The sequence below is a fragment of the Adiantum capillus-veneris genome, chromosome 25, assembly GCF_014529385.1.
Source record: "Adiantum capillus-veneris isolate H3 chromosome 25, ASM1452938v2, whole genome shotgun sequence".
NCBI lineage: Eukaryota > Viridiplantae > Streptophyta > Polypodiopsida > Polypodiales > Pteridaceae > Adiantum > Adiantum capillus-veneris.
Genome location: NC_140955.1, coordinates 65,165,171 through 65,178,790, shown reverse-complemented (window position 1 = coordinate 65,178,790; position 13,620 = coordinate 65,165,171). Strand labels below are relative to the sequence as shown.

At 40.9% G+C, this 13,620-nt stretch overlaps 1 pseudogene; it reads left to right on the top strand.

Moving 5' to 3' along the window:
• Positions 1-1,096: 1,096 nt before the first annotated feature.
• Positions 1,097-13,620, top strand: part of LOC147425012 (uncharacterized) — a 29,033-nt pseudogene continuing 16,509 nt past the window's right edge.

Below are 13,620 nucleotides of genomic sequence, written 5' to 3'. Positions count from 1 at the left end.
GCTGAAAATGGCAGTGCCATCGTAAATAGTAGGAAGGTGTCAGTGACACCAGAAGCCATAGCATTTGCATTCCGGATGCCCAATGAGCCCAAACCTTCTATGGCAAATGCGCAACAAATAAGTATCGCTCTGAAGGAAGATGAAACGGCTAAACGGAAGCGCAAGGCAAGTGCTCAAGGAGTTCCAGTAGCAGGAGTGGAAGCCTCCACTGCTTACAGGTTTGTAGCCGAAGCAGTAAGCCTAAAGAACAACCCAATGTATGTATCCGAAAAATTGTTTGCTATGCTGTTGGCCAAGATACTGGATCCACAGGTTCATATCAACCTTTGCCAAATTCTCTCGCACAATGTACTACAGCAAACAGTCAAGCTAAAATCTCAAACTGTTTCCAAAGCTTGGTATGTTTGGCAATTCCTGTATTGGGCTATTGCTGCAGATGTTAATGAGCAGGTAAAGAAGGCTTGGAGTGAGAAGCCAATTCCTGAACCAACGAACATTGAATTGTCCTCAGACGACGAGGAAACAGACAGTCAAACCATTTCCACCGACCTGAAAAGGAAAGCAACTGCAGAAGAGGCTGGCAGTTCAAAGAAGCAAAAAATTACACTAACAAAAATCAGTGAATTTTTGAAGCAGATACAAAGCCAGGGCACGGCAGTAACCACTGAGAAAGCTATAGTGACTCAGACTGAGCAGCAATCTGCTCAGAAGACTATGCTTGACCAGTCAGTTGTAAAGAATACAGTTGCTACTGGGTCTGGGAAAGATCATGGCAAGCCAGTCATTGTTGAGAAGATAGTAGACCAATTAACTGGACAAAGGCAAAGGTCCATCATTCTCGACTTTGCTTGGTGGAGTTCCTACAGATACTGGAAACCTTCTGCAACTGGTAAAACATGATAAGTTGCAGCAAATGCAGACTCAGCAATTGAAAGGGCATCTTCTGCTTAGCAAAGCTGATTATGCAACTCTACCCTATGTGGCTCCAGTGGCAATATATGAGCCTACTGATTCTGATCCAACTACAGTCAAAGACAGATGTCCAGTCCTTATACAGTCTTCTTGGAATACCATTGTCAGTTGTATGGGACAACTGATGGAGGCTGCTGGATCAGAGGAGAAAGTCAAAAAGCTCAAATATGACTTGATAGACGCACAACATCAGATTGAAAAGCTTCAAAAAGCCAAGGAAGAGCAGAACATACAACATAGGGTACTGGAAGCTCAATCAGAAAGGACTAATGAGTTGTTGAACACAAAGCTAGCAAAGGTTGAATATGAAATAATGATTATCAAGAATCAAAGGAATGAAGGACTGAGAGCTGCTGAGTGGGCTGAAACAATGCTCAGGATGAAGCGGGCGGAAATCAAAAAACTGCTACTGCACCATACAACTCTGAAGGCTTCTCTGACTGAAAGATACATCTACAATAGCTTGTCTGAAATTTTAAACCCATCAGGCAATGTTGTTTTCAATTTAGAGAATTTAAAGTCCTTGATGGAAAGTATGCAGAGTGATTTGCAGGACAAGGTGAGTGAGTATAATAATGCTCTGATGAACCAAGCTATAATGGATTATATTGAGCAGCAGACTTCTCCGGAAGAGGAAGAAGAAGACGAAGAAGATGAAGCTGATCAGGAGGAGGATGATCAAGAAGCTGGGCATACAAAGGATGATGATGATGCCCCACCACCATCTCCACCTCCAGGACTTGGGACTGGTGGGACAGGGCCAAATGAAGGAGGCCAGTCACAGCCAGACCAGCCATATCAGAATGAGGGCCCGTATGAAGGACAAGACAAAGAGCACCAGTCGGGTAACCAGCAGACTGAAGAGCAGCAACCCAGTCACACTAGGAATTAGCCAACTGATCAGTCCCATCTCAACAGAGATGTTAAAGGGAAAATGAAAGTACAGGATGAGGGACCAGTTGCTGATCATCAGCATTCACTGCAGCTCATTACTCTGAATAGGCAATTGAGACATCAACATGCCTCCATCACCAGAAAGTATCTGGTGGATGATGATCTCTTGACTGACTTGGAAAGATTTCAAAGGCTATATGTGGGAGCCAGGGAAATGGTAGAACATTGGAAATCAACAGCTTTCCATGATAAAGAAGCTTGCCGACTACCTGCGCATCCCAGTACAGTCCAGCTGCTGGAACGAGTTCCTGAATGGATACTCAATGCTGATGAGAGAGTGGTAAACCCATACTGGCAAAGGCAGTCTACAGCAGATTGTCGCTCCCTAGCCCTGGAACTGGAACTTCTGCTGGGTAACAAACCAACTTACCGCTGTATGAAGGATGTTAGGGTACAACTCAAGAAAGTTTTGGTGCAAATGCAAACTGCCAGAGGTGTTTTGGATCAGAGAGTCAAAGCCATTCTTGAGGAACAGACAACCACTAGTAGAGGACCTCAGACAAGAATGTCATTCGGAGCACAGGCAACTGCTCTCCGAACACTGTTCCAGCTAGTGAGAATCACCAGAAAGATGATGCAGTAGGAGAACCAAGCTGATTCTCCAGTTCTCTTGTATGTTGTTCCAACAAGAGAAACCGAGCTGCCAAGATTCTTTCCAGCACTGTATCCTCAACATCAAGAACCAGTTGATCGTCTCACATACTTCAAAATTACTGATGAGCTTCAGGATTGGTATGAGCGGTCAATTGTGGAATGGAAGACTTGGCAGATGTTGTTCAATGATGCTCTCCAAATCAATGACATTCAGGCACTAAAAGAGGAGATGCAAAGGATCCAGCTGTGTATGGGCCAGTGGAAGATTCAAGTCAGAGGACTAACCAGGATTACTAATCAGTTGCTACAACTTATGGTTGAATCTTCCAAATTTCCTGAAAAAGACATTGCAGCAAAGTCGGGTCTGGCACCACAATACAGGGAGATGGCTGAGATTCTTTTCGAAGCTCGAGTCAAAACTAATGAGCCTCTTCCAGAAGGATGGATCCATACTGCTTCGCATTGTCATAAGCTGGCCAGAACCAGACTGAGTAAGGGCAGGCGTACACTCTATGATCCTGACAGCAAAACCTATCATTCTCTCACGCCTTATGAAGAAGAGATGACCACCGCCCGGCGGGATCAGCTTGAGCAAGAGGCCATTTACCGACTGATTCAGAAGGAGAATGCTGGTACTGGGACTTCTTAGGCACCGTCCCGGTCCAAAGGTAAAGGCAAACGAAAGACGGTCCATTGGAAGGATACTGGGTAGTTCCATCTCAGAATTCAGTGGCGACTTTTCTTGTCAGCAGGCAGGGAGAGATGACAGCTCCACCTTGGCCTTTTCCGCTACCTCTCGCAATCCCTGGTCCTTCTTGAACTCCTACTCGTAATCTTTGAATGGCCATTCTATTAGTAGTCAAGCCGGCATCCCAACATCAGAACCAGATGATGGATTTTTCAGTCTCACATTAGATTCAGACAGGGGAATTTTTTTTCAGAAATTTTGGAATCTTGCCAAAATTCAAGAAAGAAGGGAAGGATGTAGACGGATGGAAAGTCACTATGTGGGAACGTCTTCTTAGAAGATGGGCAGCGAACTACTTAGTAATTACCATGGTAATTACTACAGTAAACCCGAAGTGTATAAATAGGGCCCATTACATCGTAATCGGGCTGGCAATTGTTATCACTTGGGTTAGCGCTTTGGCTATAATTGTACTTGAGAATCATTGGCAGTATTGTCACTGTACTTTCTCTCTGTAATCATATTCGTTGTAATCTTGATCTGTAACCCCAATCATGGCATATATTTCAGTTATACTTACTTCTCGTCCAGTTTTCTGAATCTGAATCTGAATCTGAACCTTATTTCCAGTACCTAAGTCTGATTCTTATTTCAGTATCCACATTCCAGTTTAGTCTCTGATTCCTGTTCAATCTGCTGTCTGAAATCTTCCCATACTAGTAGCTGAAATCTTTCAACACTGGAATTAGCTGTCTCAAGAGATCAGCTCCAATTCCATCCAGTAGGGGAGAAAATAGTGTGAAAATGACATCCTTTTCTCATATTGAAAGACCTGTACCAAGATACTCTTTAAATGCTTTAGATATGCTTTGAATACCCAAAACGGTCAAATTTGGAGCCGTTTTGACCGTCAAATGCTCCACTAATTAGCAAGCTAACCAATTCCTTACACAACCCTTTTTGAGGCCCTTTTGGCCCTAATGCAAAGAGTAAACGATAAAGAGCCTCTTTATGTGGCAAAAACCTTTAGGCAAAGCATTAGATGTTATAATATAGTACATTAGTGTATCTCCATCCACATTTATCAAGATCAATTGAAGCTAGCAAGATGGTACCATAGGTAGGCAAGTTCCTCTTATCTCTTTCTCATGGAGGAAAAAAAAACAATGTTATCAACTTTGTGAGGATACTTTCAATCAAGTGAAATCCTTCATTCAAGCACATCAAATTCCTTTGGGATAGACAAGGAACCATACCGTAGTAAGAGAGTTACCAAGGCTTCAAAATTAATACACAAGTTCCTGGTAGTAGTGAAGACAGAAAGAGTGGGGAAGTTACTGAGCACAAAACTAGGTAAGAGCTAGTCATCAGAACTAAATAGGGCCTTTTTTTAAAGTTCAAAAATTTCTCAAGGCAGTGGTCATTGCATTCTCAATACGAGCAAAAAAAAAGACATTATGAGGCTACAAAGAATCTTTAAAATCAATAAAGATGTAGGATTCAAAGGCCTATAAAAAACAACACAAAATTGTGTCCAAATTATATAGGCAATTCTTGCCAAATTATAACATAATATTAAAACATAGAGCTTAATATTGGATCTTAAGAGTGTGAGGAATTATAAGCCATGAAGGTAATATCCTCAAATTTTAAAAACATACAAAATACGAGCAAAAAAGTTGGTGTAATATAACATCACAATAACATGAGTCCAATAAGCAAGCTAACACATAAGCTTTATCATATTGTAGCACGAGTCATTTAGGGGTCATTTATCAAAGCTAGTAATCTTAAGAATATCCACAACATTCTCAATTGGGGATGAGAGCAGTAAACAAGAAAATACGTAGAAGCAAGGCAACTTTCCCAACAAATGATCAGCATAATGTATGTTATGGAACATGTATAGCTTGATAGTGTGAAGGGATTTACAAACAAGTCATAAAAGTAAACCTAGACTAACTTTATTAGCCGTCACATGTTCCAAAATACTGCATGACCCATAATTTATAATGTAAATCAGTTCAAGTAAATCATTTAGAGGTTTTAACACTAGAATGGTAACAAGACACTTTTATGTCCTTGGACACTTTTGTGTCCTGTTAAGTGACCATTTTGCTTGAATTATTTGAAGAGTATGAAAATGAATTTCTAGGTGCTATATATCCACAAAGTTGCCTTATGAGCTGAAAAAAACTTAGCATTTTTTTGGAGTATCGATCTCACCATTAACCTTACTCTTGCACAACATTTTTGAACCTAAACTGTGTGAAAAAACGGGTCCTGTTTTTGGTTTTTTTTCAATTTTTGGCAACTATACCACTCTAAACTTCATGTTTGTGAGGTTTAGATGGTTAGAGGTTAGGCCTTCATAGTTCTCAACATGTTTTGATGCTTGTAGGCAGAGCTAACTGTTAAAATTGAAAGTTATGACCAATTTACAAGAATTGCATAATCCTGTTTTTTGGCCAAAATTAGCACTTTAATGATTTTTTTGGTGGCTTTCTTGATATCCAAATTCAATTTTGATTGTGTAAGTGTAATGTATAACATAAAGCTAATCTTCCTTGAGTTTTGGGGGACCTAATATGCTATATAGCATAGTATATGATGATGGTTGAGTTTTTTTATTGCTGAAGAATACGATACATTTTAGAGTAGCAAGTATAACTTTCTCAATATTGCTAGTTTCTTAGGCCAATTGTGTGTAGTTTGTAGGTAGTAACCATATCTAATCATAGACTACAAACTTGGCTAGATATTGAGTAGTTTCTATGGGTTTCTAGAGGTCATAATGCTAAACCCAGTTTTTTCATGTTTGCTGTTTTTCATGTTTGCTGTATTTAGCACTTTATCATTGCCCCCAAGGTTCCGATTGTAAGAGATCCATTATCCTTTTGACATGCTCCATGGCTCCTTTTGAATCCAAAGGCCCAAAGGTAACTAAGAAAACATGTATATAGTATTTGTATTGAGTGTGACTATAGAAACTTTGATGATAGGTCTGCCGAATGGCAAAAATGCAACTTTTTTGTACCTATTTTTTTCCCAAAAAAAATTAGTGAGGTAAAAACAACCATATGTTTTGGTCACCAACCCATTGAAGTTAACAGGGCATTTTATCTCATGTCCTACAAAAATCCCCACTCTTATTTATATGCAATCAATCGTAAAGAAATTGCTGTTTTGGGCAAAATGCACTGGTCCATCAACTTTGGAGGCTTGTAGTGACCAAGGGATGAGAAAAATTACAAGTTTCTCATTTTTTCCATATGTAGTAGTTATTGAAGTATAAGCTCGTGAAAGGATTTTTCAAAATGAGTGGATCTACTATGGTTTTGGAAATTTTTCCCAGAACCCTGAAAGGACACTTTTATGTCCTGTTAGGTTACCATTCTAGTGTTAAAGAATGTTAATTACAACAGTCAAGCACCAACCCGATCAACACATACTTCGTGTGTTGATAAGGGGCTAGCACAAAAATTTCTTTGAAATATCTCTTACTTTCGCACTCACTTTTTATTATTATTATAAAACCTAAATCTTAACAATTAAGTGAGGTAGAAACCATTCATCCAAGAAAATAGGATTACGCAATATGTACCTTAGTAAAGTGCAACATTATGACCAACAAAATCATGAACAAATGGTGCATCTAATCCCACAAGTGAACGTCGATAAAGTAAAACCAGAGCATTAACCAATTTTAGACTCAAAAGCCTATATCCAGGACAAGGTGCCAAAGTAAATTCCAAAGCAAAAGGGTTTAACAAAAGTAGTGTATAATCTAAATCAAGGCAATAGCTATTGTAGCTAAGTAAGGTCTTAGAGGAATAACTTTCCATAATTAAAGACTTGAGAAGAATACCTTTCCATAAGTTCCACAATGACCCACAAAAGAACTGTTAATATTCAATACCCAATAGCTCAACAATCTCCCTCAAGAACTACTTCCTTGTACTCTCAACTCTCTTTGCAGAAACTCGATTTAAATAGGTCACAAGACTAATTGAGGGATAGAGATCACTCACTTTTATAATTACTGGAAGTTGGAAAAGGGATGACACCTGCTTTTTGCAAAGCCTTGAGCAAGTCTTCCAAAACTTGAGCAAATCTGCATAGCAATCAATGAGCATCTCGGCCATAGAGTTTACATGTGGTAGATGTGTGAGCAAAGATAAGCAAACCAAGGTAGTCAAGGACAATGTGTATATCTTGTGTGTGTGTGTGTGTGTGTGTGTGTGTGTGTGTGTGTGTGTGTGTGTGTGTGTGTGTGTAGCTTTGAAAGAACCAAAGTAAATGAATGCACGAAGTAAAGGAGTCAAGAGAGGGGGTAGAAATAGTGGACTGTGCAGTGTGGCATCAGCACCAAGAGGAGAGAGCAATTAGGCATGCTCAATATCAAATTCAACCCATGTAGGGTAGGGAAAAGTGAAGGGAGGGAGAGAGTGAGCACATGCTAAGCTATTGCTACAAGCAAAATTGATGAAAGGGGTTTGAAAGAACGCCCAGTTTTATGATGAAAGGGTTTTAAAAGAATACCTCCAAAATTTTAAGCAAAGTTGATTTTTTAATATATAATTCTGGTTGGGTGCAATCACATGAGGTGTCTTGAAGGAGCAACACACAAGATATTGCTAGTGTGTATGGGGGCTCAACAAGACTAGTAAGGCAACCATACACAATAGAGGTAATGGAAATATAGTAGTGATATAGAGTTTAGATCCTGAATTAGATAAAAAAGGAACTTGGAATCTATTGCTAGAGTAGTCTTTCTAGGTTAAAAATCCTTCAAGGTCAGTATTGTAGCAAGCAAATACTACTAAAAAAGGAATTTTTTTAAAGGTAGAAGAGATCTGAGATGAAAGTACCATCAATATAACTAGCATAAGTGTGTGTGTAAGCAATGGAAAAAAATAACCACATCAATAAGACCATCTATAGAAATGCAAAACGTAACAATATTCGAATTGTAAAGGCAGGTGGTACAATAGACTATGTTCCCCATGGTAGTGTTGGCTAATCCCCTTTTATTTAACCAAGTGCCATCCTATGCAAGCATTGTCCCTCTTACCTACATCCATCATAAATAAAACAACTTTATTTATGGATTGCAGGTTTCATAAAACAATACACATGTTATTGATATCAACATAATATGGGCTATAGGCTTTTGGGGGACTTGATTAGCCATGGTTGGGAGGCTTTTGCTGGCGATGTAAGGACCAAGCAGGATAGCTTCTAGCCTTAAGCACTATGGATTCCATGCACATGCTTTTAAATAGCATAAGAGAGGTGGGTCCGTGTATTGAAATCTTCAATTATGATGGGAGTTTTTTCTACTTGTGAAGAGTGGGGTGATGGGGGTGAAAATACAAGACAGCCCTGCTGCCATGCAAGAAGTGGAGGTGTAACACTCATGTGATTTTGCCAGCTCATACCACTTAACACAGTCAATCTCTACCCATGATGAGATGCTTTTTTAGTTTTGAAACCAAGGCTTACAAGAGATTCCCTTGATAAGTACAAGTGTAGGATCCCACAAAAAAAATTCTTATGATATTTTGTGTACGATAGTTTCCCGCCACCTTCTCGCACTAGGTATCGGATAGGAGGTCCTAGAGGGGGCACTAGCCCCAAGAGGGACCTCAGAGATGACATGTGTCACTTAAGCGGAACCAAGAAATTTACTAGCTAGGTGATGCCTCAACATAATGGCATTGCTTAAGTGATGCCGTGATGTTATATTTTTATCAGCAAATGCAAGGAGTGTTGGAATTAGGGTTGCAGAGAAACACACACAGCTTGGAGAAGACGAAGGAAGCTCAAGGCACACAATAGAGAGTGTATAACTTAGTGTGCAATGGAAAGATAGATAGCCCTAGAGTGATGGGTGTATATACAATGCACGGGGGGAAAAACCTCTTAAGGAGGGAAAAAATGCCCCGGCGGTCCTAGTGTGTTCACACACATCACTACCACATGTATATGGTAACAAATCCCCCCTGGAGTGATGCGGTGAACGAGAGTTGGCACATGAGTAAAGGGAAGTGCCATGCCCTGAGGACATGATCAATCCACAAAGGGGAGTAAGCCCAAAGCTTTGCGGAAAGCTTCAAGCTTCTCACGAGACAATGCCTTTGTGAAAAGATTTGCAAGGTTGTCCTGTGTTGGCACATAAGCCAAGCTGATCTCTCCTGCTGAGAGCCTCTCCCTAACATAGTGGTAATGCACCTCAATGTGCTTTGTGCAAGCATGAAAAACTGGGTTCCTCGCAACTGCCAATGTGCTTTGTGCGAGCATGAAAAACTGGGTTCCTCGTAACTGCCAATGCGCTCTGACTGTCAGTGTAGATAGTGTTGGCAGTGTCCTGTCCAACACCCAAATCAGCCATAAGGCGTCTGAGCCATACACACTCAACCGTAGTTGTGAAGACTGCCTTGTACTCAGCCTCAGAACTCGAAGTGGCCACAGTAGGTTGCTTCTTGCTCAACCAAGATATACATGAACTGCCAAGCATGAAACAAAAACCACTTGTGGACACTCGCGTGTCAAAACAACCAGCCCAATCTGAGTCCGAAAAAGCATGTAAGTCTGGCGGAAATGATCCCCCCTTGGGATAAAACAAGCCAAGATGTAAAGTGCCACTAAGGTAGCGGAAAATCCTCTTGACAGCCTGCCAATGCTTAGACCCTGGGCTATGCATAAATCTGCTGACCTGTGAGACTGCAAACTGAATATCCGGCCTCGTGTTGCATACATAAATGAGGCAGCCAACAACAGTTTGATAAAGAGTGACATCAGCAGGATCGCCAGCATCATGTAGACTTAACTTCAAACCTGTATGGGAGTGGCAATAGGTTTGCAATCCTCAAGTCCAAACTTACATAGCAATGTCTCTATGTAACTTTTCTGACACAAGGCAATACCACCATCACACTGCTTAAACTGTATACCCAAGTAATGATGCAACATCCCCAAATCTTTCATCTTGAAAGTAGCATTCAAATCAGCCTTAAATTCAGCAATGTGTCTCTCATTTGGTCCAGTGATCAGCAAATCATCAACATAAAGAACCACAATGAGAAGTACATCACCCTCACGCTTTACATACAATGTGCTTTCTGTTGGACTGTTACGAAAGCCTTGTTTGACCAAATGAGTGTCAGCTTTCTCATACCAAGCACGAGGAGATTGCTTCAACCCATACAAAGCCTTGTTACATTTGCACACTTTGTCTTCTTGTCCTTTTATGACGAAACCGCGAGGCTGCGTTACATAAACTTCCTCAAATATGTCACCATTCAAGAAAGCAGTAACAATGTCTAATTGATGTACATCCCAACCAAAATGAGCTGCCAATGCACATAGAAAACGCACAATAGTCATACGACAAGTGGGAGCAAAAGTCTCTTCATAATCTATGCCTTTTTGCTGTGCATAACCCTTTGCAACAAGTCGAGCCTTATGGCAATCGATCTCACCATCCGGCTTGCGTTTCAACTTGTAAACCCACTTCGTACCAATGGCCTTTTTGCCAGGAGGCAAATCACATAAAGTCCATGTGTCATTTTCTATAAGTGCATCATATTCCGATTGCATGGCAGCCATCCAATTTTCTGAATTCTGTGCTTCATCAAAAGACAGAGGCTCCTCAACATCATGTAAGCTAGACACAGCCAAAGCATAACAATCTGATGCATAAGATGCATGGCGAGAGCCTGAACGAGTACTACTAGACAAAGGTGCATCCAATTTACTGTCACGCAAAGTGTGCACTAGCCATTTTGGCATACCTCTAGCCTGCTCATTTTCAGCCCTTGCCTCATCAAGTACATCATGTACATCTGCATCAGTAATAGGCTGATCTAAAACATTTTTAGAAACCCCCATAGGCTGTACATTTGCCTTATTGGAACTTACATTCGTATTTCCACCACTGAAAAGAGGCAACAAAGTGTCATAAATGTCCTGTGAGCTTACATTACTGTTTCTAGTACATGACAACAAGGGCTAAACAGAATCTTCCACAAACACTACATCCCAAGAAACTAGAATACGTTTTGTTTGCGGATGATACAACTTGTAACCTTTGCTTTCAGCACTATAACCAACAAAAATACATTTGACAGCCTTATCATCCAATTTTCTGCACTGCACTTGTGGCACCAAAGTATATGCCAAACAGCCAAAACACGCATGTTCTCAATAGAAGGCTTTCTATCATGCCATGCTTCATATGGAGTAATAGACTGCAAAGCTTTCGTAGGACACTTGTTAAGTACATAAGTGGCACACATAATGGCCTCAAGCCAAAAAGAATGCGGCAAAGCTTGACTTTTGACCATACATCATGCCATTTCCGTCAGTGACCTGTTTTTCCTCTCAGCAACACCATTTTGCTGAGGTGTATAAGGCACTGTACATTGGTGTTTTATCCCACGACTAGCTAGAAATGCATTAAATTCATGAGACATATACTCCCCCCCTCGATCGGAACGGAGGGTGCCCATAGTACATTTCGAGACATTTTCAGCCATAGCCAGAAATTGTTTGAAGCACATAAAAACTTCGGACTTTGCTTTAAGTGGAAATACCCATGCATGCCTGGAGTAATCATCAATGAAAGTCACGAAGTACAGGTAATTGCCCAAGGACGGAGTTTGCATGGGCCCACAAACATCACTATGCACAAGCTGCAACCTGCATGTAGCCCGAACTGAACCATCCTTTGGAATTTAGAACGCTGCATCTTACCCAAAATACAGCCTTCACAAACATGTTTGACAGGTGCTTCAAGAGGTGGCAAAGAAGCAACCACATCAGATTTCTGCAAACGCAGCAAACTGGCAAAATTCAGATGACCAAAACGTGCATGCCAAAGTTTTGCATCTGAAATAGCCCTTGAATCTCCAATAGCATTTGCAAAATTTTGTCCACACTTGTCATACAAAGTGAGCTTATACAGCCCACGGCACAAAAGCCGAGATGCAACAATTTCATCACCAAAACTGAGATCATGAACTGTATATCTGTTATCCACAAATTTGACTACAAGTCCAAGTCTAGCAAGTGCGGATACAGACAAGAGATTCTTCTTGATCCCAGGTACATAAAGTGCATCAACAAGTGTAAAAGAACTGCCATTAGCAGCAGTAAGCACAATCTTTCCAACTCCCTGAACTGGATAAGAGGCGTTGTTGGCACAAGTGACTGAATTCCCATGAGGGACAGACTCGAGAGAGGTAAACAATTCATGATGTGAGGTAATGTGCTTTGTAGCACCACTGCCGAAATACCACACATGTGAATCTGCAGCAACTGACAAGCATGCATCATGGACAACAGGATTGTAAGTGCACTCTGCGCTAAATACCCATTCTGCATCAACATCAGCAACACAGTCTCCTTTCACAAAAGACTCAACAATGGCTGCATTTGTAGTGGAACTAGCATTTGGAGTGGAACCACCCTCTTTCTTCTTAGCCTCTTTGGCCTTCAACTTAGGACATGACTTGATCAAGTGATCATTGGCTTTACAATAATGGCAACGCGTCTTCTTTTTTCCCTTATCACCAGAATTGCCAGACGAAGTACTGCCAGCAGAAGCATTAGGAACAGAATTTTTGCCACTCGCAGCAGAACCATAAGAAGTGGCCGCATTACTGTTACCACCCTTTCTTTGAGAAGCAATAAAAGCCTGTTCAATTGCACATTGACTAGTCCTTTTTTTTCTAGAAAGTGACTCTTGCAACAGCAATGTGCATAATGCATCAAACTTGACAACTTCATGATTTCCTTGGGTCATCAGTCTCCAAGTACTAGCAAAAGTCTGGTAAGAATCTGGTAAGGCATCAAGAACAGTATGCACAAGGGAACTGTCTGAAATGACTTCAATTGCAGAAATAAGTTGCTCATTGATATCCTTGACACTAGCAAGGAAAGTGTCCATATCATCTTCCTCATGCATAATCTTCGACTCCAGCTCTTTACGCAGCAAAGCAATTTTAGCCTCATTGCGGCTTGCATAAAGACCTGCTAGAATATCCCAAGCCTGTTTTGCATATTTTGCTGAACGGATGTGAGGAACAATGGTGCGCTTCATAGACAACGCAATCAATGCATGAGCCTGCGCATTCTTAATATCCCAACGAGCTTGTTCTGTTGTAGGCAAAACAACTCTAACAGCTGCAATCCTTGCAGCAAGATCTGCAACATCCTCAACATCGCCTACATCCTCAGAACCAGGACGTACATCAATGCCCTGCACAATGTTCCAGACACCCTTTGACACAAGAACATGTTGCATCATATAAGCCCACATAGGGTAGTTGTCCCTATCCAACCTGTCCTCAGAAGCAAACATCTTGAACACATCTATGTTGTTGTTGTCAGCCATGGTAAATGCTACA